Genomic DNA, 26,582 nt, shown 5'->3' with positions numbered 1-26,582 from the left:
AGATCCAGCCTGGACTCAAGTTGTAAGACACACTCCGGCCAAAGAAACACATAACTTTCATGATTGTTCTGAAAATACTAACACCACCTCTCAGAGTTAGCACTTCTTGGAAAAAAGTTTCATAAAGTCAATAAAGCCATGTGGCTTTGGTAATAAAGTAGGTGTGGTAAGACATAGATTAAAAAGTAAAGAACTTAACAGAGCTCATGATAATGCTTCCTGCATTGATGCCAAGGCTATATTTTCCAAATGAAAATGCATTTCTATGTTTTGTTTTACTTTCAGAATATGACAAATGTTATGCAATGAAGCTTTCTTTTTAAGTACTCACATCTCTGTGAATGTCAAAAATTGTCTTCCACACTAGGACTCAATCAATTCTCACCCCTCCAGTTCTACACCTTTCAATTAGATAATAAGCACTGCCTAGAATTTTTAAGACTACATGAAAGCAGGGTTGGCAAAAACGCCTAAGGTGAAACTGCACCACAGAAAACGTACTGAGTAAATCCTGAAGTAGCGCAGTGTAATCCTCCCTTTTGCATCTAAGTATCTGAGCATGAAATGACAACACTAAAAAATATCTTTTGCATGAGGCATGTTTAACAATAACTGTTTCCTGTTTACATAAAGAAACTTTTGTAGTCAAAGAAACTGTCATTGGAGTAAAAACTACATCTTCATGCATATCTTGGGTTAAACTGTTTTAGTTAAAAGAAACACAGAACAGTGGTGATGGTTTTGTATGCAAATTGAGTCCTTTATTAAAATGCAAAAAAAGACACGGATTTCTTGCAATCGTGAACTGAGACTGGATGACCAGTGCACTACCATCAAAACAGATCACAGAATTCTGATCCGCCAAACTTGATCTCCAGGAGTATATTCGGCAAATTTCTGTTGCATGAGATGGCATTAGAACACTGACACGCATTGGAAGAGCTGGCTTTCTCACTCCGTACATCTCTCACAGGCTCTACTCATCAAAGTACTAATGATTCCTGCTGAACTCTAAGGAACTCTTTCCCGCAGAAGGAATGTACCCTGGGCCGTTCACAGACAACGCTCTCCCGCCGCCGGCGCTGGCCCGGGATGCGGCCCCGAGACTCCTACAGCCGCGCGCTGGCTCAGGGACCTCCGCAGACGCGGGCGGGCGCCGGGGCCGGGTCGAACTGGGGCAGAGTGACAGGCTCCCAGTCGTGAGCCTCACAAGCAGATCTTTCTATTTACAATATCCCGGAGAGGAGTCCGGGTCGCGTCGCTCGCAACGCCCGCGGGGACCCGGCGTGAATTCACACGCTCCCTCCCGCCGCCTCGCCGCCTGTCACGGCCCTGGGACCCGGTCACCCCTCCGGGGGTTCCCTTCGCCGCGCAGTACTCCCCCCGTAAGCAGCGCCCCCCTGTGCTCCTCCCTCCCTCGGGCAGCCGCCTCCTTTCCCGGCTCCCACCCAGCGGGGATCCACCAGGGCGAGGGCTGAAGACCTCGCAGGACGCCGCGCGCCCGGGACAGCGAAGCACCTACCTTCCCAGCCACCTGGGAGGCTGCAGGTCCGGGCCGGAGCCCGAGGCTCAGGGCGCGCGGAGCCGTTCTGCTTAAGGCGCAGGGCGCCGGGCTGCTTGGGGTCCAACCCAGCGTGCACGCCACGAACCTCCCCGCGCCGGGCTCCGCGCTCTCCGGTAGCCCGGCAACGGCCGCCACCCCGGAGCCCCGCCCACCAGGAGCCCCGCCCAAGGCCCCGCCCACCAGGGCTCCGCCCCCGTCCAGAGCCCCGTCCCCAGGCTCTCCGCTGTGCCTCCGCCCAGCCCCCACTGCGTCCACGGGCCAGCTCTGCAGTCGGGGTCTTCGGAGGCCCCCATCCCGCGGCTGCTGGAGCGGATGAGTGTGAGGCTGACTGGGGGCTTGGGGATGGGGGACCGGAGACCACCAAGAACAGGGCTGTGTTGGGAGACTTTCCTTCAGAGCAGAGAGGGAGGCTTCCTTTCCGCCCCGGGTGTTCCCCACCTTTCAGCCTTTCCCGCGTGGGTCCGCATCCCACCCAGAGGGGATACGGCGGCCAGGTCTGCGCTGCTGCGCCTGAGATCAGGTCGGCCGAGGTCGCAGACCTCGGGTCCCCTCCGGCAGGGACTCGCCGGGTGCGCGTTCCCACGGACGCCTCCCGGGGAAGTCCGGGGAAGCCCGAGTTCGCCTCCTGCAGGCCTGGAGGCGCTCGGCCCGAGGCGGCCGCACCCTTCTGTGTACTTTCTTCTTCAAGGAGTTAAAAACACTTTGAGAGAAGGGGCATATTGTGTTCCGATTTGCATCTCTGACAGTATCAGTCATTCAAATAAATGTTCAACCAATGCTTTCTGAGTGGAATTGAATCTACCAGCTCGGGAACTACCTTCTCTGACTTCAACCAAATGTTCTTCTTCTCTCTGACCTCCTTTTGCCCTTAGAGACAGTAACACATTACCGAGTTCATTAGTTCTTGAATCATTTCATGTGTTTGGACAGATTTTCCCAGTTGGCCTGTTAGCTCATAATAGAGAGAGAACCTGTTGTTAGCCTGCATGGGCTTGGGATCTGACAATCTGGTCCCAATGCCAACCTGTTCATTCACTAGTTGCATGACTTTGGAAAAGTTACTTCACCTCTCTAAGCTTCTGGTTCTCCATCTGTAAAATGAGTTGCTTCATTGGTGGTGGTTAAGTATTAACAGATAAGGTATTTAAGTACTTAGGCCAATGCCTGACACTCACTAAATAGCCATTCTTAGTAGCAGTATATCCTCTTAACAATGCCTAGCATCAATCAATAAATGATCATTGACGGTGAGGAAAAGGACATTGAACCTCGGCACTCCAGCTGTTAGATTCATCTAATTCTTTAAAGAGACTCATTAAGTTAAACACAGTTGGCCCTCCACATCCACGGATTTCACATCATGTATTCAACCAACTGCAGATTGAAAGTATTTGAAAAAAAATGAATAGTTGTGTCTGTACTGAACATGTACACTTTATTTTGTCATTATTCCCTAAACGACTATGTACATAGCATTGACATTGTATTAGATATTATAAGTAATCCAGAGATGATTCAAAGCATATGCAAATTTATACCATTTTTTGTAAGGGACTTGAGCATCTGCAGATTTTGGTATCCAAGAGGGTGTCCTGAAAGCAGTCCCCCTCAGATGCTGAGGGAACACCATAGTTCCCACTTACCTTCATTTGAGTGTTACGTGATTTGGAGACAGTGTCTGAACAAAAACTCGGGCACACAATTGAGCACCATGGTAGTATAAAAAGAATTCTGTTGGCCGGGCACGGTGGCTCACGTTTGTAATCCCGGCACTTTGGAAGGCCGAGGCAAGCGGATCAGCTGAGGTCCGGAGTTTGGGACCAGCCTGGCCAACATGGCGAAACCCCATCTCTATAAAGATACAAAAATTAGCTGGGCGTGATAGCAGGCATCTGTGATCCCAGCTACTAGGGAGGCTGAGGCAGGAGAATCACTTGAACCCAGGAGGCAGAGGTTGCAATGAGCCGAGATCACACCACTGCACTCCAGCCTGGGCGACCGAGTAAGACTCAGTCTCAAAAAAAAAAAAATTCTGTGATCCTTAGGCTCATGCAAAATGAAACTGGATGCTTGTAATTAGGACTGGGAGCATTTTTCTTCCTTTAAAACACTGCATATCATTAATGGGTTAAAATTTTTACGGGAAAAGCCAAATTGCTGCAACGATCTTGATAGAGGTGTTTGTTTTTAAGATTTATGTTAAAGGTTAGTTTTCTGAAGACAGTTTTAGCAATATCTGAGCTGATACAAAGTGCATTTGTTTAAAATATTTTTCCCCAAAAGTTGAACTGAGGAAACTTGAAAAACACCTTGAAAAAATAGTTTCAGTGATAAACTAGCTCACTGGAAGCAAAGCTAATGAAAAATTGCCTGACTTCTAGTCATTTCTGGTGTAAATCACTATGCCTTGGGGAAGAAATGGAATAGAATGCAAGCTACAAGAGAATATCAAATTTTGTGTCTTTGATTTACAGTGTTCGGCACATAGTAGGTTCTCATTAAAAATTTGTTGGATGAATTAGTAATTGAGAGTGAAAATCTCAAAGGGTAATAAAGTTTTCCAAATACAGTTAAGAAAATAAGTGTAGGAGGAGCCCCCAAGACCTAGCTATTTAAGTAATTGCCAATACCCACTACTGCCAATTATAGACTGTCAGCACGGGGCTGGGGGAGCACTGTAAGACCAATGCCCAGTGACTGCCTGAATGTCACACACCAAGTTAATTAACAAAGCTGGAATCAGAATCTGGGCTTTCTGTGTCTTAACATAATCTTTGCCATACCATGGGTGCATAAACCAATATATATATAAAACCCAGGGAGGCTATTTTTATATAATTTATATAATGTGGAGCTCAAGACACTTACAGAGCAAAGTTGTTACAAGTTGCAGCACTTGCACTGATACAATGAGTTTGTGATAACTTACAGAGCAAAGTTGTTACAAGTTGCAGCACTTGCACTGATACAATGAGTTTGTGATATCTTGGCCCTCATTGGCTAGACCCTTTTCATGAGTTTGATGAGGGATGAGACAGGCCATTGACTCTACTTCTCTCCCTGATAAACATGGTGGACTCCCCTACCTAGGGCTGGCTTAAGGCCAGGCTGGCTGAGCAGCAACCCATGGTGCTAAGCTATGGAGCCACCAAAGCATGGGGGGCATTTAACAGAATGGAGAAAATTATCCTTATCAGAACTGCTCGCAAAGAGAGTGGGTTATGTTGGAAGGAATGGTTTTACGAAGACAGTTGAAACCCCCACCTGACTTGTCCTTCTCCTTCTCATCAAAGAGAAAATTTAAGTCACAAAGGAGGGTGTTAAACTACCTACTTCATCTAAAGAAGTGAGTATTGATTTTGGCAAGTGAGTGGGTTTGAGCTAACAACGTTGGAGCCAAAACTGAATGACTAGTGACAGTAGAGGAGAAATTAAAGCACAGCCACCAGGGAGCCTCCCTCTGCCCTCCCATCATAGAGCTCACCCAGGCGGACAACGTTTTAAAGAACCACCCTTTAAAGGGGACCAAATCACTCATTCTCCCAGGGTGGCTTGGACTGGCCTTGCCATCACAGAAAGAGAATCCAACTAAACCAATGCCGGATGGCTGAGTTCAGTTCACTCCTGAAGCACAGGGAGAGCAGATTATGCCTTCATGGCTTAGGGAGGTCCTTTATGGCCAACCTGGCAGAAAATACTATTAAAAATATCTAATAGTTCTTACAATATATATAAAAGCAAAAAAAAAAAAAACTGGAACCCACATTTTTGGCCAAAATTTTGGCTATAATGTTTGCTGACAGTCAAGTTCAGCTTTGTGTAATTCTTGTAAGAGAAAGAATGAACTGCATAGCCCCAGAACGAAAAAAATGTAGACCACAATGCTGCCACTGAATTATTCCTATAATCTTGCACATGGTATTTATCCTTGCACAAGTACTTAATATATATTATTGAATTAATTGATAATCAGTGAATTAATACATATTAGGTCATGTTAGTAATAATCGTGTTTACATAGGAATCATAAAGAGGGTGATAAGCCCTATTATGAGGGCAGCTGTTTGGCCCTGAGAGTCCTGTATTTGTATAAAATTTTATCAATGACTAAATTAAAATTTTTCACACAAGATATATATATACACACACACACATATATGTATTTTTTGAGACAGAATCTCACTCTGTTACCCAGGCTGGAGTGCAGTGGTGCAATCTCAGCTCACTGAAAGCTCCGCCTCCCAGGTTCACGCCATTCTCCTGCCTCAGCCTCCTGAGTAGCTGGGACTACAGGCGCTCGCCACCATGCCCGGCTAATTTTTTGTATTTTTAGTAGAGACGGGGTTTCACTGAGTTAGCCAGGATGGTCTCGATCTCCTGACCTCATGATCCACCTGCCTCAGCCTCCCCAGGTGCTGGGATTACAGGCGCGAGCCACCACGCCCGGCCCCAAGATATATTTTTTTCAAGGAAGAAAAATAAAGAGTGAATGAAAACATGCTCAAGATTCTTAACATAACCAAACATGATATGAAACACATATCATATCACGTTTGAAATGCACATTGCGTTTGTCAACTGAAATGTCACAAAATCCCACTGGGAATTTCCCTGGAGGAAAATTGACCTTTAATTATTAAACTTTTTGTGGATGCCATTGGCATCTTCTAAGAAAATATCAATTCCTTCAAAACACACAAAGATGTGTTGATACAACACCAAACTCCTATATACACATACACACAGAGACAAACACACAAATACATACGTAATTCCACATTGCATTGATGCATTAAACTTTTTGTGAAAATTATTTTACTTATTAAATTATGGGTAGCAGCTACTGTGTTTAGACAGCTTAGAAGTCGAGAAGCAGAAGGAACAGTTGGGAAATAATCCGACTAATCCAGCTGACTGACATACCTATCATGGAAACAAAAAAAATGCACTCCAATAGGAAGTGGCTGTCTTTAGTTTTCCAACTAACATTGTTGTTTGATGAGCTACAGGGTGCATCTGTTTAAGCAGTTGTTGGAAAGCAGACCCCGCATGATAGACTGGAAACAACATTGGACTAGAAGTGGGAAAATCAGCCATGTGACCTTGTTAAGATAGGGACATTCATTTTCTATAGCCTCAGTTTCCTCATCTGTAAAATGGCCATAAAAATTCCAATCCTGCTTATTTCATAAAGATGATGTGGTCAACACCCTCACTTCATACATGAGAAAACCCTCTTGAGGTCATACAGCTAATTGGTGACAGTATCAGGACTCGACAAGAAAGTCTTTTGAAGACTTGGACTTTGTGTGGTCACAGAGCTGCCATTGAAGCAACAGATAGGAAAGTGCTTTGAAAAATGTCACATAAGGGTTTCGTTCAGTAGAAGTAATAGGACTATATCTGCCCGTCATTTTGTGACGATTAATTAGGAAATGCCTTTTGAGACTGTACCTGTACCTTCAGATATAACCATCTTTCTTTTAAAATCCAATACACTCTGTTTCATTTCTCAACAATGACACAAGAAGTAAACAATTAACTGAATTAACTCAAACACTGAAGTGGATTTTCAAGGACTTGACTTGCCCAAGCTAGTTTTCTAAAAAGCCTAAATTAATCAGATAATTACTAATTCTCCCCTTTGTTTAGTGCTGAGGAGAGCTTGTATTTGTTAAAATGATCCTAGCAGCAGAATAAACATTCATTTAAAATTTTTTTAAATCCCAAATCTGAACTAAATGAGCAAGTTTTCAAACACACTATTTCTTTAGGCACCGTCTCCAGTCATTGTTTTAAAAGGTTAATTTTCTTTATCTGAATGTGAACACTAATACCACTTTTGTGATTAAAAGGAAGATTTTAAGCAAACAAATTTTAAAAAAATCAAACTAAACCGATATTGCAAGATATTGTGAACATGATTCCTTGTACTCTTAGAAAAAAAAAAAAAGCAAATGCCTCTCCTGGCATGACTAAAAACAACAGTTAAATCTTTAAGATTAAATTATTACTGACACACTTTAAAAATATTATCAGTTTAGCCTGGCTTTAAATAACCTCCACTTAACAACTAGTAAAGTTTTAAAATTAAGTAAACAATGCTAATTACCCTCCTAGTATCAAGAGGAAAGTGTAGAAAGTAATTTGATTAATTGACTCTGAAAAATTAATTACATATGAAATGAGACTCATTAGACGTTTCCTGTTTCATCAGAATTTCAGACTGAAGGATAACTAGTCTTATCACTTATGGTTTCTTTGTGGTTCAGCTAGCATCAAATAGACTTGTGATAATAATCAAATCTTTTGCCCAGATAAATTTAGGACTAGAACATTAAAAAAAAACAAAAACAAAAACAAAAAAAACCATTGAGAACAAAGTAACAGTGTTACTTTTCCACTGTATTTAGTTCTTATATTTCACTGTAAAGATTTTGCTCTGTGTGCCTGTGAGCGCGAGTGTGTGTGTATCATGAACTGACAAAGAAATAACAGTTAACTTCCAAATTCAGTACAGCAATATAATTTGGTTTTGTCATGTTGGGCATTAGCTAAAGTGAAAATGTGACTGAAATACTTTATGTAACATAATAACTGTTGATTACTCAGTTTTCATAAACAGTTGGCAAATTTTAACTTACAACAGCTGTCACTATAAATGTAAAGTAAATGTTAATTTAGGAATATTAACCTTGTGAATGTTTCTGAAAATAAGGCTTATGCTATTTCCAAAGGTTATAGAAAACCACTAGAGTATTTTTAGCCACACTTAGTGCAACTTTATCCTCACTGTTTTTAAATTCTTCAGTTTTATACATAAAAGGCTTTAATCATACTTGAATGGTTTTTCAGTGATTCCCTTGGGTGTACAAACTGCATAAGGAAATATATTTGATAGATTTACATCTTGGAAGTGAGAGAATAAATAAACTAAAGAAACAGTATTGCCAGAGATACATTTTACTCTTTTATGTAAGAAAACAAAGAAAGCATTTTCAACAAGCAAAGTTGCACTGACTGTTTACTAAATAAGGTAACCCATAAATACTTAGAGCAATTATAGCTCACAGATCTCAGGGGCTGAAGTACTGGTTGCATGCTAAAGTTAGCACTGTTCTGTTTTGTCCTGTTTGTACAACTCATTTCCAAGTAAAATTTGCATGACAGACGGCAAACCCTCTTGTACAAACTACTAAAACTTGCCTCAAGTTCCATAGTTACTCTGATACACACATTCAGCATCATGTAGTATTCAGTTGTATAAATGCTTTCTAAAAAATTAATTAAAACCATTCTTTTCTCAGAACACATGCAAAAAATGCAGTGAAAGCTACAACAAAACTTAAAACAGAGTACCTGCAACACGCTGAGCTCTTTGCAGTACTTACCCGTTCGACAACTTAGTTTCTCCTGGCAGCACTTCTATGCCAAATGCTTCTACCTTCCCAAAAATGTATGTCAGCACAAGCCCAGACGAAACTTCAAATCCAGGAAAATAAAATTAACCATGCAGATCAAAGGCAGACGAGCAGGGAGATGAAATGCCTGTAATCTGATCAGTGATCAGTTGCTGAACATCAAAGGCAGGGCTGAGTTTATATATATGCATGGGTATCAAGAGAGTTCACTTTTAGCAGGTAGTTACCCTCCCGCCTCCTAGTCCACACAGTCTTTGTTAAACATGGATCACGTTGTTTTCCTCCTCTTTTTTGCAATAAGGCAATGCTGGTAATTCTCCCTTGCTTGGGCTGAGTGGCTGGATCTGTAGCTTTTTTGGTTCCCAAGCTGTGTTGTGGACTGTGTGTTGGAAGCTTTTCCTAGTGCCAGCGGGTTCTGCTTTATCCCTTTCATCTCGCTGAACTGCAGATCCCATGACATCATTCAGCGCCGTGGGACTGGTAGGAGAGCTATAATTCAGCCTGTGGGGGAGTAAAGCTCCAGAGAAGCCAGCGTTTGGCTGATTTCTAATCACGTTAGACTATTGTGCCTCACACAGGACAGTTTCTGTTATCTGTCTCCCAGCTGGAAAGGACAGCAACTGCTGCTGGATGCTTCTTGGGTGATAAGATCCCTGATGGTTGGAAGTGCCAAATGACAGCATTTAATTGCCTCTTCGCTGATAAAAATCACAATTTCCTACAGAGACTGGGTGTCAAACATCCAGCATAGTTAAATAGCACTATGGGACCACTCTGAAAAACACCCAAGGACATTGCCAGGTGGACCGGTGACATTTTCACATTCCGTTTCCCTTTTCAAAGTGACAAGTCTTTAAGGATCTTAAGGAAACTGACCTTTCCTTGAAACATACATTATTAGGATCTGATTGCCAATCACACTGGGTGTGTTAAGTAGTTAAGCAGCAGATAACCAGCAGTTCGTGAATAAACTGCTGCCTTCCACTGGCTCACTTAAGACTTTGGGCAGAGATTTAATCTCAGTCTTTGCCTTAGTTTGGGACTCTGGAAATCAGATTTTAAAGCAATATCTACTTCTTAGACATAATTCATTATAAAATTCACTTGTTGAGCATTTTAAAATTCACAAAAGAAGAATTATATAGAACAAAGCATTTGCCCTGTGATTATTCCAAAGCCATGTTATTTGCCTTTTAGGGCTGTTTCTTCCAAACTCATAGTTTGGACTTTCAACTCACTAAAAAATTACTACCTTAGCCTAATTCTTCCTATTTTAAAATTAAATATATTGCTCATTATTTTAAAAATTTTAAGCTATTTTCCTTAACAGTGTCAGATGCAATACAATATGATTATTTTATTTTTAGTATTTAGTAAAATAGAAGATAAGAAGAAATTTCATCTTCCTCGAAATCCAGGATATGGTGCTTTTCTGATTCTCAGACAGTTCTTTCATGGAATGAAGACAATTTTTCTATTTTATAATGGAAACTCACCAACTTTTAGAAGGTAAGTTAAAAATATTTTTGCAAAACTTAGGGGATAGTAGAACTCAGTCTTTTTAAATGTAACTTCCCTCCTTAACTGGTTTTGTTTAATTTTTCCTGATGTGATATTTGAAAATGTTGTTTATGAAGTATTTATTTCCAGACTTCTATGATTTTTGAGTAATTTTTAATAGCCAAATAGTTAGATTGAACCGTTCATGAGTTCAGTATAACATTTAAATAGTCCTGTTGATTTTTCAATGTTTCTTATATAATTTTTCTACCTATACATCATTTCTCACAAATGCACAGAGCTCAAATAGTATTTGAACTGGCGGGTGTGATGCTTAAGGACTTCCTTAAAGCAGACCAGGAAAATTCCGGTGGCATCTGGGCTTCACATATGTTTCCTGGGCGCCTTGAACCCATGAATACAAAGAAAATATTTACAAAGACAAAATATTTACAAGAAGGCATGTGCCCATTTCTTTTCTGAAGTAGTCCAAACCTACCACCAGCATGGAATCCATATGCCATCAACCTGCACTCAGGATTAAGTTTCCCGATACACTGATATGTTAAATCGGAGCAACTAGACACTCTGTAAGGTTCATTGGCTAAGCCAGTAGATTCTGTGTCTTTGTAGAGTTCAACACCAGTAGGAATAGGTGAAGGACTGAATTCGGATTCTCGTGTTCCATTGGAAGCATACAAGAGGCTCTTGAAAGCAGGGACTTGAAAGAAAACCAATCAAATGATCTTAAATTTATACAAATCTCCCCAAGCAAGATTTGTAGTTCAAGATACATCTAGCAATGCAATACCATCTCCAGTAGAAGAGTTTATTCACCAAGTCACTGAGCATTATTTTGAATTGGTCCTCTTGTGGCCAAGAACACCCCACGTGTGAGATGAAAGGGGGCTAAGGCTAGGGGCCCTATCTGTCGCCTGGACCAGAGTGTGGCTAAAGGCCGGCCTGGCTGCAGGAGTGACCTCTTGACCTGAGGCTCATTTAGCACTGTGCCCAACCAGCCCAGCCCCCTTCATTGTGAGATGTGGCCTGGACCATTGTTGTTTCTGAACAGCACCAGGAAGGGGAGCTACTGCAAAGCTTTTCTCTTTCCCCACCAAGAAGCTTAGATTAGTGTGATTACATCAGCGTGATACTGTGGTGATAAGAGGTCCAGCACTCCACTCAACATCATTGTCTGTTGTAATGACACCAAGTTACAGCATTTGATCAATGATTCCTATGCCATGTCACAGTATACTTGGCTCATCTTAGTCTTTTTGCCAAGCTGCCTTTCCGCGACCTGGCTCTGCAACATGGTTGTGGCAGCCATTGGATCCACAGTGGGGAGCTCCAGGCTGCACGAAGTGGTCAGTGTTTGAGATGACGGGCATGCCGGTTACCCTGATCTGATCACTACACCTTAGAGGTATAGAAATGTCACTAGGTGCCAATGAATATGTATAGTTATTATTAATCAGTTAAAAAATAAAATAAAATAAATGATTGAGAAAACTTCAATTGTTCATATTCAAGAATGGAGGGGCTGCGTGAGATTCCTGATGGGTGGTGTGGTCTCATGTCACCCCCAGTTGCCACTGTGTGCTATTTTCTTCCCAACACGTGGAGCGTGGTTCCTTTGCTCCTTTATCTTGACAGGTGGATAGCGTAAATTCTTACCATTTTAAGATATAGGTCAGGTGATAACACATTTTCCCCATCAAGTTTCACAGTTTTTACAGTTGTCTGCATGTCTTTTCCAATGCCATCTTTTCTAACTTTTCTGTTCAGAGGATACATCCTGGATTATATCAGACAAGCACAGCTCTATTGCATACATTAAGAGGAATCATTTCTGCATTTGTTTCAACTGAACACTTTTTAGAAAATGAAATAGCTCATGGTTATGAAAAGAACATGGACGCTGGGGTCAGGAAGGCCTGTGTTCAAATCCCTCTTACTACCTGTACTTGAATAACAGCTTAGGCAGTGTGGACGAAGGCTACCTAGTCCCACTGAGCTTTTTGTTTCCTAAGCTGCAGGAAGGAGATAACACCTACCTCATCAGTGTTGCCAAAATAACAAACTTAGTTGGAGAGCATCCGGCAGAATAAACCCTCAACAGAAGAGCTAAGTTCCTCCCTTTTCTCTGTAACTATTAGAGAACCATAGGAAAATGCCAACATTTTAGCTGGGGGCTCCAACTCAAACTTCAGTATTCGAAAGGGGCAGGACAGGCTCTCCCACAGCTCCTCGGCTGGTTATTCAAAGCCAATGTAACCCATACATCCTCAGGTCCTTCACGATGCTGGGACCACTTGTACCTGATCTGGGACCAGTGGTTGCTGTCTGGGACTGTGGCCCACATAATCATAAAAAGAAAATGGCTCAAGTCTGTTACGGGTTGGATTGTATCCCCCGAAATTCCCATGTTGACACCCTGACTCCCAGCACCTCAAAACATGAGCTTATCTGGAGATAGGGTCTTTACAGGGGTAATCAAGTTCAAATGTGGTCATTAGGGTGGGCCTCAATCCGGAATGACTGATGTCCCTATAAAAAGGGAGATTTAGATAAAGAGGCAGCCACTCACACAGGTAGAACGCTGTGTGGACATGAGGATGACCATCTACAAGCCACAGTGAGAGGCCGGGAACAGACCTGTCCCTCACAGCTTCAGAAGAAACCAACCCTGCTGATACCTTCATCTCTGACTTCCAGCCCCTGGAAGTGTGAGATGACACACTGCTGCCATTGAAGTCTGTGGTACTTTGTTATCACAGCCTCAAGAAACTAATACAAAGCCACTATCCAACAAACTGCAAAGAGGTGCAACTCCCATGTTCCTAATGTTCTGAAGCCTTACGTTCTCCTCATCAGCATCTGCCTCCTACAAAGCGCCCCCAGCTCCGGTGGACACCCCCTGCCCTGCTGGACTGCTTCCTACCTCGTGGGCAGAAGGCTCCTTCCTTTTCTTAAAGGGCTAGTTCAGGGAGTACTGCTCAGTGAAGCTGAGTATGACTGAAAGTCACTAAAGGTAACTGGGATAGAACCCAGTTTCTGGCTACTGTAAATAAAGCTGCCATGAACACTTTCTGAACCTGAAAGAGCCAGTCCTTCCAAATGGATCCTGAGTGGCTAACTGGGTCTAAATGCAGAATGGATCCAGGTCACAAACGTCTTCGGCATTCTCTGAGAAACCACAGGCTCGCGTGATTTGGGGACTTTCATGGCTGTCTGCTCCTGTTTATGCCTCCTGATTTGATGGGTGCTGGGAAGTCTCATCTTGACTCCTGGATCTAACAAATAGACTTGTGACCTGCATTGACCAATCAGAACCAAACACACTTGCATCCCTCACTTGCAGAGCAGACCAGAGTGGGAATCTGGGTGGGAGCTTTTTCTATAAAGGATAACCCGTCTCTCTCTTCTCAGGGAGAGTATCTTTGTTTTGTACTGAAGGAAGGCCGGGTCTCCCTGGTTTGCAAACTGCTTACAGGAATAAAATCTTTCTCTTTTTTAAGGAAGATCCTTTTCAGTGGATTTGCTGATAAAACTTGTGTACAAGTCTTAGTGTGGATATACATTTTCATTTTTGTTAAGAAATACATAGGAGTAGAATTTCTGGATGATATGGTATATGTATGTTTAACTTCAAAAGAAACTGCCAAATTATTGTCTAAAGTGTTTGTTCCTATTTACATTCCTGTTGGCAATATAGGAGATTTCCATTTGCTCTACTTCCTTGGCAACACGTGATATTGTCAATTCTTGTCATTTCAGCTATTTAAATGCAGTCTAGTAGTAGTTTACGATAGTTTAAATTTGCATTTTGTTGATGCTAGCACTCAATTTATATATAGAGAGAGACTTTACTTTTTAGAACAGTTTTAGATTGACAGAAAGATTGAGCAGCGACTACAGAGATTTCCCATACATTCCCTGTGCCCCACTCAGCTTCCTCTATTATTTGCATCTTGCATCACTGTGATATATTTGTAATAATTAATGAATCAATATAGGTGCATTATTAACTAAAGTTCATAATTTACACTAAAATTCATTCTTTGTGCATAGACTTCTATGGATTTTTTTTTTTGAACTAGAGTCTTGCTCTGTCACCCAGGCTGGAGTGTAATGGCATGATCTTGGCTCACTGCAACCTCTGCCTCCCAGGTTCAAACAATTCTCCTACCTCAGCCTCCTGAGTAGCTGGGGTTACAGGTGTGAGCCACCACTCTTGGCTAATTTTTGTATTTTTAGTAGAGATGGAGTTTTGCCATGTTGGCCAGGCTGGTCTTGAACTCCGACCTCAAGTGATCTGCCTGCCTTGGCCTCCCAAAGTGCTGATGTGAGCCAACGCACCTAGCCAGACTTCTATGGATTTTGCCTAATATATAATAATATATGTTCACCATTACAGTTATGTACAGAGCAGTTTTGCTGCTCTAAAAATCCCCTGTGCTCCACTTATTCATCCCTCCTTCCCCTAGAGCCCCTGGCAACCACTGATGTTTCTAAAGTCTCCATAGTTTTGCCTTTTCCCGAATGTTATGTAGGTAGAATGATATGGTATGTAGTCTTTTCTGATTGACTTCTTTCTTAGCAATATGCATTTAACTTTCTTCCATGACTTGCTAGCTCATTTCTTTTTATTGTTAAATATTCCATTGTCTGGATGTAGTTTATCATTCACCTATTGAAGGACATCTTGGTTGCCTCCAGTTTTGTGATTATGAATAAAGCTTCTATAAACATTCATGTGTAGGTTTTTGTGAGAATGTAACTTTTCCCTAGGAGCATGATTGCTGGATCATGTGATAAGACTGCAGTTAACTTTTTTTTTTCTTGAGACGGAGTCTCGCTCTGCCGCCCAGGTTGGAGTGCAGTGGCCGGATCTCAGCTCGCTGCAAGCTCCGCCCCCGGGTTCACGCCATTCTCCTGCCTCAGCCTCTGAGCAGCTGGGACTACAGGTGCCGCCACCTCGCCCGGTTAGTTTTTTGTATTTTTAGTAGAGACGGGGTTTCACCGTGTTCGCCAGGATGGTCGGTCTCGATTTCCTGACCTCGTGATCTGCCCGCCTCGGCCTCCCAAAGTGCTGGGATTACAGGCTTGAGCCACCGCGCCCGGCCAACTGCAGTTAACTTTTAAAGAAACTGCCAAACTGTCTTCCACAGTGGCAACAACATTTTGTATTTCCACCAGCAATGAATGACACTTCCTGTTGCCCTGCAGCCTTGTCAGCATTTCGGGTTATCAGTTGTCATTGATGTTGTTTTTAATTTTAGCCACACTAATAGGTGTGTGGTGGTATCTGTTTTAATTTGTAATTCTGTAATGATGTATGGTGTTGGGCATATTTTCATATGCTTATTTATCATCGTATATCTTCTTTGGTGAGGAGCCTGTTCAGATCTCTTGCACATTTTAAAACTGGGTAGTATGTTTTCTTATTATTGAGTTTTAAGAGTTCTTTGTACATTTTGGATACAAGTTCCATATCAGACATGTGTTCTATAAATACTTTCTCCCAGTCTGTGCCTTGTCTTTCTAGTCCCTCAGCACTGTTAGCTTCAATTCTTAAAGGTACCTCAGGCAAAATTGGAAATTAGAAATACTTATCCAAATTGCTAGCCAATAGAGCAACTAGTGATTTAAATAATCTGTCAAATCCAGAAGGTGCCAAAGTAGCAAACTGTCTGTGAATCAGGCAAAACTATCTGTTATGTGGTGGTTCTGATATTGACAACAGCAGCAACAAGGACAAGTTAATTCAGCAGATCCACACATGCGCACCCTGCATCTGTGATGGATAAGGGTGCTTTGTGCTGGAAACTGCCGCAGACCATCCAACTGCACCCAGCTGCCTTCTGCTCTCCAACTTTGCATAAGAGACTCCAAGTCACTCTTACCTGCCATATTGCCCTCTAAATACTTTGCTGAGCCCAGGCTAGCTTTCAGAGAAGCTATCCAACTCAGATCTTACAATTAATCAAATGTTTCCCATTTCCTTTTCTGCCTCCTCAGCATTGATCCTGATTAATATACCAGGCTAATTACAAATCTCGGTTCTCAGTAGAGTTTGACAATGCTAACAAAAACTGTTGGTGAAACAGCAGGAAAATGCCAAAGGAGGCACTAAGAAACATCTTCAGAATAATACTACCACTACCAAAAACAGATCTGTGCTTCATCAGGAAGTATGTTAGATCAAGACAGGCATGCCCTTAAAAATGGATTCAAGAAATGCCGATCTAAATACAGTCAAAGCATTCAGTAACGCAAGCACCCGTCCAACGGAAGGAGCACCCAGCACATAGTTGGAGCCAAATACACAGAATAGTTAGAATAACCGATGAAAATCAGGAACATACGAAATCTATTTTGGGGGAAAAAGGGAAAATACAGTGGTCCTGCTAAATAAAACTGAACTGTAGTGTCAGGAGGTAATATAGATGGAGAATCCTTCAATTTCAGAGAATGAGAAATAAGAGAATGTTTACAAATACAGCTTATAGTATATTTTGAAAACAAAATTCCTAAGGCCAAATTAGATTTTCTTCTCCTCTAATACACATGATAGAAAATAAAGGCGGTTTTAGCTGCGGAAGAAATCCTATCTGGCACCACATACTCAGCTTATCATAAAATTGTTTTGTAAAAATGTTTTGTTTTGAGATAATTTTTTTTTTTTTTTTTTTTGAGACGGAGTTTCGCTCTGTCGCCCAGGCTAGAGTGCAGTGGCCGGATCTTGGCTCACTGCAAGCTCCGCCTCCTCGGTTTACACCATTCTCCTGCCTCAGCCTCCCGAGTAGCTGGGACTACAGGTGCCGGCCACCTCGCCCGGCTAGTTTTTTGTTTTGTTTTTGTTTTTTTTTTAGTAGAGATGGGGTTTCACCATGTTAGCCAGGATGGTCTCGATCTCCTGACCTCGTGATCCGCCTGTCTCGGCCTCCCAAAGTGCTGGGATTATAGGCTTGAGCCACCGCGCCTGGCCTTGTTTTGAGATAATTTTAAAGAGGAATCGCAAAAGTAGTAGAGGAAGTTCTCACATATCCTCCACCCAACTTCTTTGTTTTTTCTTTTTTTTTTTTTTTTTTTTTTTTTTGAGACGGAGTCTCGCTCTGTATGTGAACAGTTTACATAATCATAGAACAATTGTCAAAATTAAAATATTAATCTTGGTACAATACTGTCAATTAAACTACAGAATTTATTCAGAAGATTTACTCCACGGTGAACCGTTCTATGGGTTTTGACAAATGCACAGTCACATATCCATCACCATGGTTCCATCACCCCCAAATCTCCTCATTCTGTCTCTTTATATTCAACTCCTCCCCACGTTTGTTTGTTGTTTGTTTGTTTGGAGATGGAGTCTCACTCTGTTGCCCAGGCTGGAGCACAGTGGCATGATCTCGGCTCACTGCAACTTTTGACTCCCGGGTTCAAGCGATTCTCCTGCCTTAGCCTCCTGAGTAGCTGGGATTACAAATGCTCGCCACAACACCCGGCTAATTTTTGTATTTTTAGTAGAGATGGGGTTTCACCGTGTTGGCCAAGCTGGTCTCGAGCTCCTGACCTCGTGATCTACCCGCCTCGGCCTCCTAAAGTGCTGGAATTACAAGTGTGGGCCGCCGCACTTGGCCTCCTCCCCACCGCCTTTCTAACCTCTGGCAACCACTGCTCTGCTTTCTCTCCCTGTTGTTTTGGTCTCCCTGTGTCAGATTGCTAAGTCATATATGTGAAAGATATAGGTTGTTTTATGAGAATCTTCTGAGCTGGTTTCCAAAGTGGCTGCACCATTTTGCATTCCTTCCAGTTATAGATGGTATTATTTCTTCCTCAGGTATCACATTGTTATAAAGCGTATACTGTGGCACAGTCGCTATTTCTCATCAGCAGAAATTGACTACTTATGGAACACTCTTAAGTTTATCAAGGTTACTTCCTATCTGCTGTATGAGTCTCAGAGTTTAGTTTCTATTTATTTTCCAGCTTTATAGATAATTGAAAAGCAAGTAAGAGATACATATATTATTGGATGTAGATATAAGGAATTTTATGAGAGGAAACGGTTTTAGTCAACTTTTTGCCTTCTAGTTCTTAGTTAGGTAGGTAGATGGCCTCTCATATGGGGTGGACTTGGCTTGAAGTCCAGTACTTATGTGTGAACTTCTGAGTATGAGTAAGTTACTTGAAACTTCAGCTTTCTTGTTTCTGAAATGGGGATGATAAGAGTACCTACACCTAGGGTTCTTGTGACCATCAGAATAGTACTGGCATGCAGTAAGCATGGAACACACTTTAACTCTCAGCTATTTAAAGTGTTGCTAAAAAAATAGTCTTGTCATCTTTGATTGTAGCAGATGAGAAAAAATTGTTTCCCGTTGGAAGAGAAAGTCTCTGTAATTCTGCTTTTTCTAAGCATTTCTCATGTTGAAACAAAAAAAGATATTTTGCATTTTGGCAAACAACATGTTTTAGAGCATTTGAAAGTGGAATTTCACTTTCAAATAAAAAATCTGATTTATTTTATTTTATTTATTTTTTATTATTATACTTTAAGTTCTAGGGTACATGTGCATAACGTGCAGGTTTGTTCCATATGTATACTTGTGCCATGTTGCTGTGCTGCACCCATCAACTCGTCAGCACCCATCAACTCATCATTTACATCAGGTATAACTCCCAATGCCATCCCTCCCCCCTCCCCATAATAGGCCCCAGTGTGTGATGTTCCCCTTCCCGAGCCCAAGCGATCTCATTGTTCAGTTCCCACCTATGAGTGAGAACATGCGGTGTTTGGTTTTCTGTTCTTGCGATAGTTTGCTGAGAATGATGGTTTCCAGCTGCATCCATGTCCCTACAAAGGACACAAACTCATCCTTTTTTATGGCTGCATAGTATTCCATGGTGTATATGTGCCACATTTTCTTAATCCAGTCTGTCACTGATGGACGTTTGGGTTGATTCCAAGTCTTTGCTATTGTGTTTTAAAAAATTGGTACTGTGGTATTACAGTATCAATTTTTTCTTCTTTAAAAAATAGTATGTAAAATTAAATACTTAAAGCAAGAAGCAAAAGCCGTATTCTCTATACATATGAGAAATCCAAAGTGTGTTAGGACATTTTTCAGAGGGAATATTTTGTTCATGTTAAAATTGATTGTTACATATACACCATTCTTTAGATTAAGGTATGAAATTACAAACGAGATTCTCTCAAAATAAATAAAAAGAGAGAGAGTAGGAAGTTCAGTGATTGACAGGGACCTTCTTACACAGGTACAGCTAGACAGTAAGCGAGTCTTCCACTATCTGAGGGGCAGGGAGCCCCAAAAGAGAGGAGGATGTTTGGTGTTTGGTCCTCCAAGAGTACATGAGCCAGGAGTGTGGCAGAGGCAGGCATCTCCATGGAGACGGGAGGAACACCTGGGAACACGGGAGAGGTGGTCTTTGTGTGGTGGGGCGGGGACAGTGTTGGGCAGGGCAACATTTTGTGATTCTGCTCTCCGGGAGTGGTGCGGCCTTCCTAAAGACACAGCAGAGACCTGAGGAGTTGGGGGGACACACAGGACTTCTTGCGCTATGTCTAAGGGGGTCATCTTCAAGGGCGGGATGTGAAACAGGAGAATGGTAAATACCAACCAGCAAAAGATGGCGGAAGTCTAGCTGGTGAAGGCAGGAGAGTGATTAAAGGGGAAGAGCCCCAAGGCTGACAATAGATGGGACGCTGGCAGGAGAGGCTGTGTGGGCAGAGGCGGGAAGGTGTCCAGCCCTCCCTTGACCGTCTTGATGATCTGAGAGCTCATTTGGGGTCTCTAAGAGGCTGAGGACACTGGGGAACTCTCAGTTTCCACATGCATCCTGCTTGACTAACTGCCTTCAGCTGGGTGCTCCGCAGGCTCTTAATCAACTCCCCCAGTTCACAGGCCGGGATACCAGGGATCAGAAAGGCCACGTCACTTTCCAAGGTCCTGTGGCCGAAACTGACCTGAGGCCTGTATGACTGTAGATCATACTATTTCACTATTGTCTTCTGTTAATTAAATCAAATATCTTTCTAAAAGGGTGTTTTAGTTTTCACAAGCACGAGCTCTGCCACTGAAGTGTTAATGACCTCTGGAAATCGCCCTGGGCTTCTTGGGCCACAGAAATCTGCTACAGGAGGCTTATGGACTCCCCCTTTTAAAAATCTTTCATTTCGAAGGCTGAGGCAGGAAGATTGCTTGAGGCCAGGAGTTTGAGACCCCGAACTCTACCCAAAAAAACGTGGTGAGTGCCTGTAGTGCATGGTGAGTGTTTGTGGTCCCAGCTACTCAGGAGGTTGAGGCAGGAGGATCTCTGGAGCCCAAGACATTGAGGCGGCAGTGAGCTAAGATTGTACCACTGCACTCCAGCCCAGGCAACAGACCAAGATATATCTATTTAAAAAAAAAAAAACACTCCAGCCCAGGCAACAGAGCAAGATATATCTAAAAAAAAAAAAAAAAAAAAAAAAAGTTTAATTTCAAGCATTTTTTTCTTTTTTGTGATTACAAAACAGCATATTTTATTATAGAAAACTGAACAATTATGGGAAAAACAAAGTAAAAAAATTACCAATCTCACCCAGAATTCTAATTTTCTTCTTTAAAAAATATTATATAAATTTAAATAGTGAAAGCAAGAAGCAAAAGCCTTATTTTGCACCCAGAGGTAACCCCTGTCATCAGCTGTTGCACACACTTCCAGACAGATATTCTTTGGATTTGAGAACACAAGCATAGCTCAGCAACTCCTGCCGCAGCAGCTCTTCCTTACTGGCAAATACTGGAGCGAGGGCGTAGCTGACGTGCTGTGCTTTCTGCCAAGAATGTTCTTCCTCTCTTACTTGTTTAACCTTCTCGCTGGTATCTTAAGTGCTACTTCACTGTGATATTTAATACACGAAATGCGTTTCTGCTGCTTTATCTCACAATTGTATCTACGTGCAAAGCTTTATGAAACAAATGCCTCTGACAATCACCCGCTTTGTTGGAAATGTCTCTTGACACTGGGGGAGAAATTGCAAAATAAGACACTGTCGAGAGAAAAAAGGTCTCTTGTGTTGGAACTAGAATAGAAATTGCACCATTTCCTCTCTAAAGGTCTAGCATGAAAAGAGAAACATGACTCAGAGATCAGCACATCAGAGCAGGAGTCTGTAATAAAAAGTCAAAGGATGTGCGCACAGAGAAGGCGAGCGCCTTCCTCCTCCCGCCTGTTCCAGTCCCACGGCACACGTCCACGCCGCCGACCCGAGAGGGGACATCTCCTCAGTGTATCTGTGCTGGTGTGTGCACACCCCTCACACGCACCACACATGCAAACACACCATATACGCATTTCACACACATACCTCACATACACCTCACACACACCACACACCACACACATCACTCACACACATACACATACACAAATACGCCATATACACATTTCACACACATACACACCTCACACACACTACACATATACCTCATACACCTCACACACACACACCATATACACATTTCACACACATACCTCACATACACCTCACACACACCACACACCACACACATCACTCACACACATACACATACAAATACGCCATATACACATTTCACACACATACACACCTCACACACACCACACTCATCTCACACACCTTACACACATACACACCTTATACACATTTCACACACACCTCACATACACCTCACACACACCACACACCACACACACCACTCACACACATACACATACAAATACGCCATATACACATTTCACACACATACACATCTCACACACACTACACATATACCTCACACACCTCACACACACACACACACCATATACACATTTCACACACATACACACCTCACATACACCTCATACACACCACACACCACACACACTACTCACATACATAGTTACAAATATGTCATATACACATTTCACACACACCACACACACCTCACATACACCACACACACCTCACATACACATACAAATACACCATATACACATTTCACACACATATGCACCTCACACACACACCACACACACCATACACACATTTCACACATATACACACCTCACACACACCACACACATACCTCACACACCTCACACACCTCACACACATACAAACACACCAAACATTTCACACACATACACACATTCACACGCATACACACGCAAATACGTCCAACACATACACACACCTCACACACATACACACCTCACACACACCACACACCTCAAACACCACACACCTCACACCTCAACCCCCCCACACACCTCACACACATACACACACCACACACACACCTCACACACCTCACCCCTCACACACACCCCTCAAACACATACACATACAAACACACCACATACATATTTCACAAACATACACACCTCACACACATACACCCCACACACATATACATACTTCACACACCACACACACCTCACACATCTCACTCCTCACACACAACTCACACACATACACACACACCTCAAACACACACAAACACACCACATAAATATTTCACACATATACACACCTCACACACATACACATACTTCACACACCACACACTTCACACACCACGCACCTCACACAGACACCTCACACACCACACACATACCTCCCATATCACACACATATATGCGAACACACCTCACACACACACCACAAATACACCTCACACAGACCTCACAAACATACACACACCACACACACCTCACGCACTATACACACCTCACACACCACAAACACCTCACACATCACACACACAAATACACCACATACACACCTCACACACACACACAAACCACACACAGACACATCCAGACCACACATGCCACACACAAACTCACACACCTCACCTATATACACACACCCCACACACACCATGCAGACACGTAACACACCCACCTCACACACAAACACACCACACACATGCTACACAAACTCACACTAGTGTCTCCTTGTTTCTAACAGCAAAATCAAGCCATAAAGTCACCTTCAGAGTACCTCGCCTTTGTGATGGAGGGTTTTCAGTGTTTGCATGTCGTGTGATGTCAATATTTTTAGATGACTGTTGCTAAGGGATAAATGATTTCTTTACATGTGACAGTGCAGCCTGAGCTCTCACCTTGAGACAAACTCTCTAATTTAATTCAGAAGTGTACCAGCTCATCACCTTTCCTAAGACGGCAAACACAAGCATTTCCTTCACCATGCCCCAAAGTCTCAGCCCCTTTGAATCCACTTTCCTTATGGTCACCATTATGAATCATCTAAAACCTCCCACAAGATCCTGTCATTCCCCTTTTGCCTGTAGGGTGAAGCACACACTTGCTTACACGAGGGCATGTCGTCTCCCCTCCACTGAGCCTCCAGCCTGGTTCCTTTGCAACTCTGAGCTTTGTATTCCACAAAGCCTGTCTTGTTTCTCAATGTACGCCCAATGCCTAGCACGGTGCCCAACACAGGGGATACCTAGGGCTGGCACGTACTAGGCACCAAAAGAGCGTTTGTTGAATGAATAAACAAGCGAGTGTGGATGCAAGCATTTAGTTCCCAGTGTGCTGGCCTCTCCTCTGTGCCTTCCTGGCAGTGCTTCATCCAACACTTCCTGTCCCCCATGTCTCCTTGTTCTCCTTCCTGCCCAATTCTGTCCCATCCGTCAAGTCCTCCACCTATGAGGAGCTGGAGCTGGTGATGCACAGGGGAATGCGTATTTGTCATACATTGACAGCAAGATTAGAAATTGGTACAGGACAATGTGGCTGTACTTTTCCATTCTAGTCTTGGGAATGCAACCTACATGTGCAAGGGTAATTAACAAGAGTGTCTTTTTTTTTTTTTTTTTCCTGAGACAGGGTCTTGCTCTGTTGCCCAGACTAGAGTGCAGTAGTGCAATTATGGCTCACTGCAGCCTTGACCTCAAGCAATCCTCCCACCTCAGCTTCTGGAGTAGCTAGGGCTACAGGTGTGAGCCACCACACCTGGCTAACTTTTTATTTTAGTGTAAGGGTCTTGCTGTGTTGCCCAGGCTGGTCTCAAACTCCAGGGCTCAAGCAATCCACCAACCTCTGCCTTCCAATGAGCTGGATTACAGGAATGAACCACCATGCCCAGCCACCCATTTCTACATTATGTGCGCGTTCACCTCTGCTCTCAGAAGAGCAACTTGGAGATTAGAGAAACAATTATTGCTCATGGTGCCATTTGCCCTGATGGCCCATGCAGAGGAGTTCTCAGCTAACTAACATGAGGACTTCATCACGGAAATTCGGCCAGGAGAGAGCCTGGTGCACCTTTGACTCAGTTCAGCCAAGGTCATTGTTTTGTACGGAGTACAGTCGGGGTCAAAGTGACAGAAGACATGGGCTTGATAACAAATTCCTCGTGTAGATTAATGGTAAGTTGTGTTTTCTTTAGGTACTTGGGTTATTAATCAGCCTCAGCTTCACTGGTGGACAGACAAGCCACGCCCATTTATGTCCCTCCCCCTTCCTTGGCACAAGAGCTTGTGCATTTTCCAGAGACGCCAGCATGACACAGAGAGGGAGGCTGCACTGAGTCATCCTCTAAGTCCTCCAGGGTGGAGCTGATGCTACTGAGAAAGGTGTGGACAGGGGAAGAGAGGACTAGGGAGGCGAGGAGGTGTCAGGGAGACCTACCCAGAATGTCCTCCGAAGGACCAAACAGAGAGACATGGACCCTCCTGTGTGGAACAACAGAGGGAACACACACAAATAACTCTTTTTTTTTTTTTTGAGATGGAGTTTCACTCTTGTCTCCCAGGCTGGAGTGCAATGGTGCAACCTTGGCTCACTGCAACCTCTGTCTCCCAGGTTCAAGTGATTCTCCTGCCTCAGCCTCCTGAGTAGCTGGGATTACAGGCACGTGCCACCACGCCCGGTTAATTTTGTATTTTTAGTAGAGACGGGGTTTCTCCATGTTGGTCAGACTGGTCTCAAACTCCTGACCTCAGGTGATCCACCCACCTTGGCCTCCCAAAATACTGGGATTACAGGCATCAGCCACCGTGCCCAGCCACGAACAACTCTTGACCACCACACCCCTCCATTTCCTCCCCTTTCTTGCCTTTAATGCTGAAACACTTTAGGGTACTTAAAACGCCTCCTTAGTCTTTCAGGGGAAGCATTACTCAGGGACTCTGGAGGCAAATGTGTATTTGATCTGAAGAAGGTCTTAGGATCATACTTTTTTGGTTGTTTTTTGGAAACAGCATGGGCCCTCCTCCATGGTTTTCTGAAAAGCACCAGGCAGCCTGCTGTAGAGCACCAGGTGAAGAGAGTGCTGGCCAGTGGAGGATCCCAGACCCCAGCGGCTGAAGGGACGACCTCAAAGACCCATCCCCATGTTCCCTGGGGGACAGGCACATAGCCCCACTGGGACCAAAATGAGAGGAGAGGCTGTCCTCCAGATTACATTACCAATTTAAAAAATTAGAAACAACTTAATTGTCTAAAAGCCGAGCAACAGTTAAATTGCAGAAATACATACTGTATAGCTATTTTTAAAAATGAACTGGTTACGTAGGAAGGATGTGTCTTTTTTTTGAGTCTTTTAAAAAGGCCAGTTGCATGACAAGTATGATATAAACCCCGTAAAAACTCTATAGGAATATTTATTATACATTTTTGTATATATGGAGAGAAGTAGGACAGAAGGATGCTTAACAACCGAAAAAAAGTAAGACTGATCTGGAAGCTCTCCATAACCTCACCAGGGTAAGATGCCTCTTTCCTCTGTTTTTTGAAGGCTCTATCATACACTCAGCCTCGCTCCACTACCTCACCTACAGCACAGCCCTATAAATTGGTTTGCGTTGCGACTTTGCACATTAGACCCTGAGCTCTTTGAAGGCAGGAGGCACGTCCTATTCATCTTCATATCACTCCTATCTAGCTCAGTGCTGAGGACCAAATAGGGAGTGAACAGAGCATGAGTCCAGGAGGTGAGATACACAGTTCATTACTGTAAGAGGCAGCTCACATACCACAATCATCTTGTCGCCAGGAAATGTTGAGGTGTGAAAGGAAAATAAAATCTC

The 26,582-nt window shown here is 43.0% G+C and overlaps 1 protein-coding gene across 4 annotated transcripts in view; it reads right to left on the bottom strand.

Moving 5' to 3' along the window:
- TNFRSF19 (TNF receptor superfamily member 19) overlaps positions 1 to 9,547 on the bottom strand; it is a 105,900-nt gene extending 96,353 nt beyond the window's left edge. For 2 of the 4 annotated variants that reach the window (XM_025364696.1, XM_025364697.1), the window contains exon 1: positions 8,956 to 9,547. The gene's annotated coding sequence lies outside the window, so the exon portion shown is untranslated. Of the gene's footprint in view, positions 1 to 1,522; positions 1,703 to 8,955 lie in introns of those variants that run through there. The other 2 variants (XM_025364694.1, XM_025364695.1) reach the window with 2 other exon arrangements.
- Between the last annotated feature and the right edge of the window lie 17,035 nt (positions 9,548 to 26,582).

Source organism: Theropithecus gelada, chromosome 17 (genome assembly GCF_003255815.1).
Source record: "Theropithecus gelada isolate Dixy chromosome 17, Tgel_1.0, whole genome shotgun sequence".
NCBI classification, from domain to species: domain Eukaryota; kingdom Metazoa; phylum Chordata; class Mammalia; order Primates; family Cercopithecidae; genus Theropithecus; species Theropithecus gelada.
Note: the sequence above shows the minus strand (reverse complement) of the source record. Positions and strands in the feature narration are given on the sequence as shown.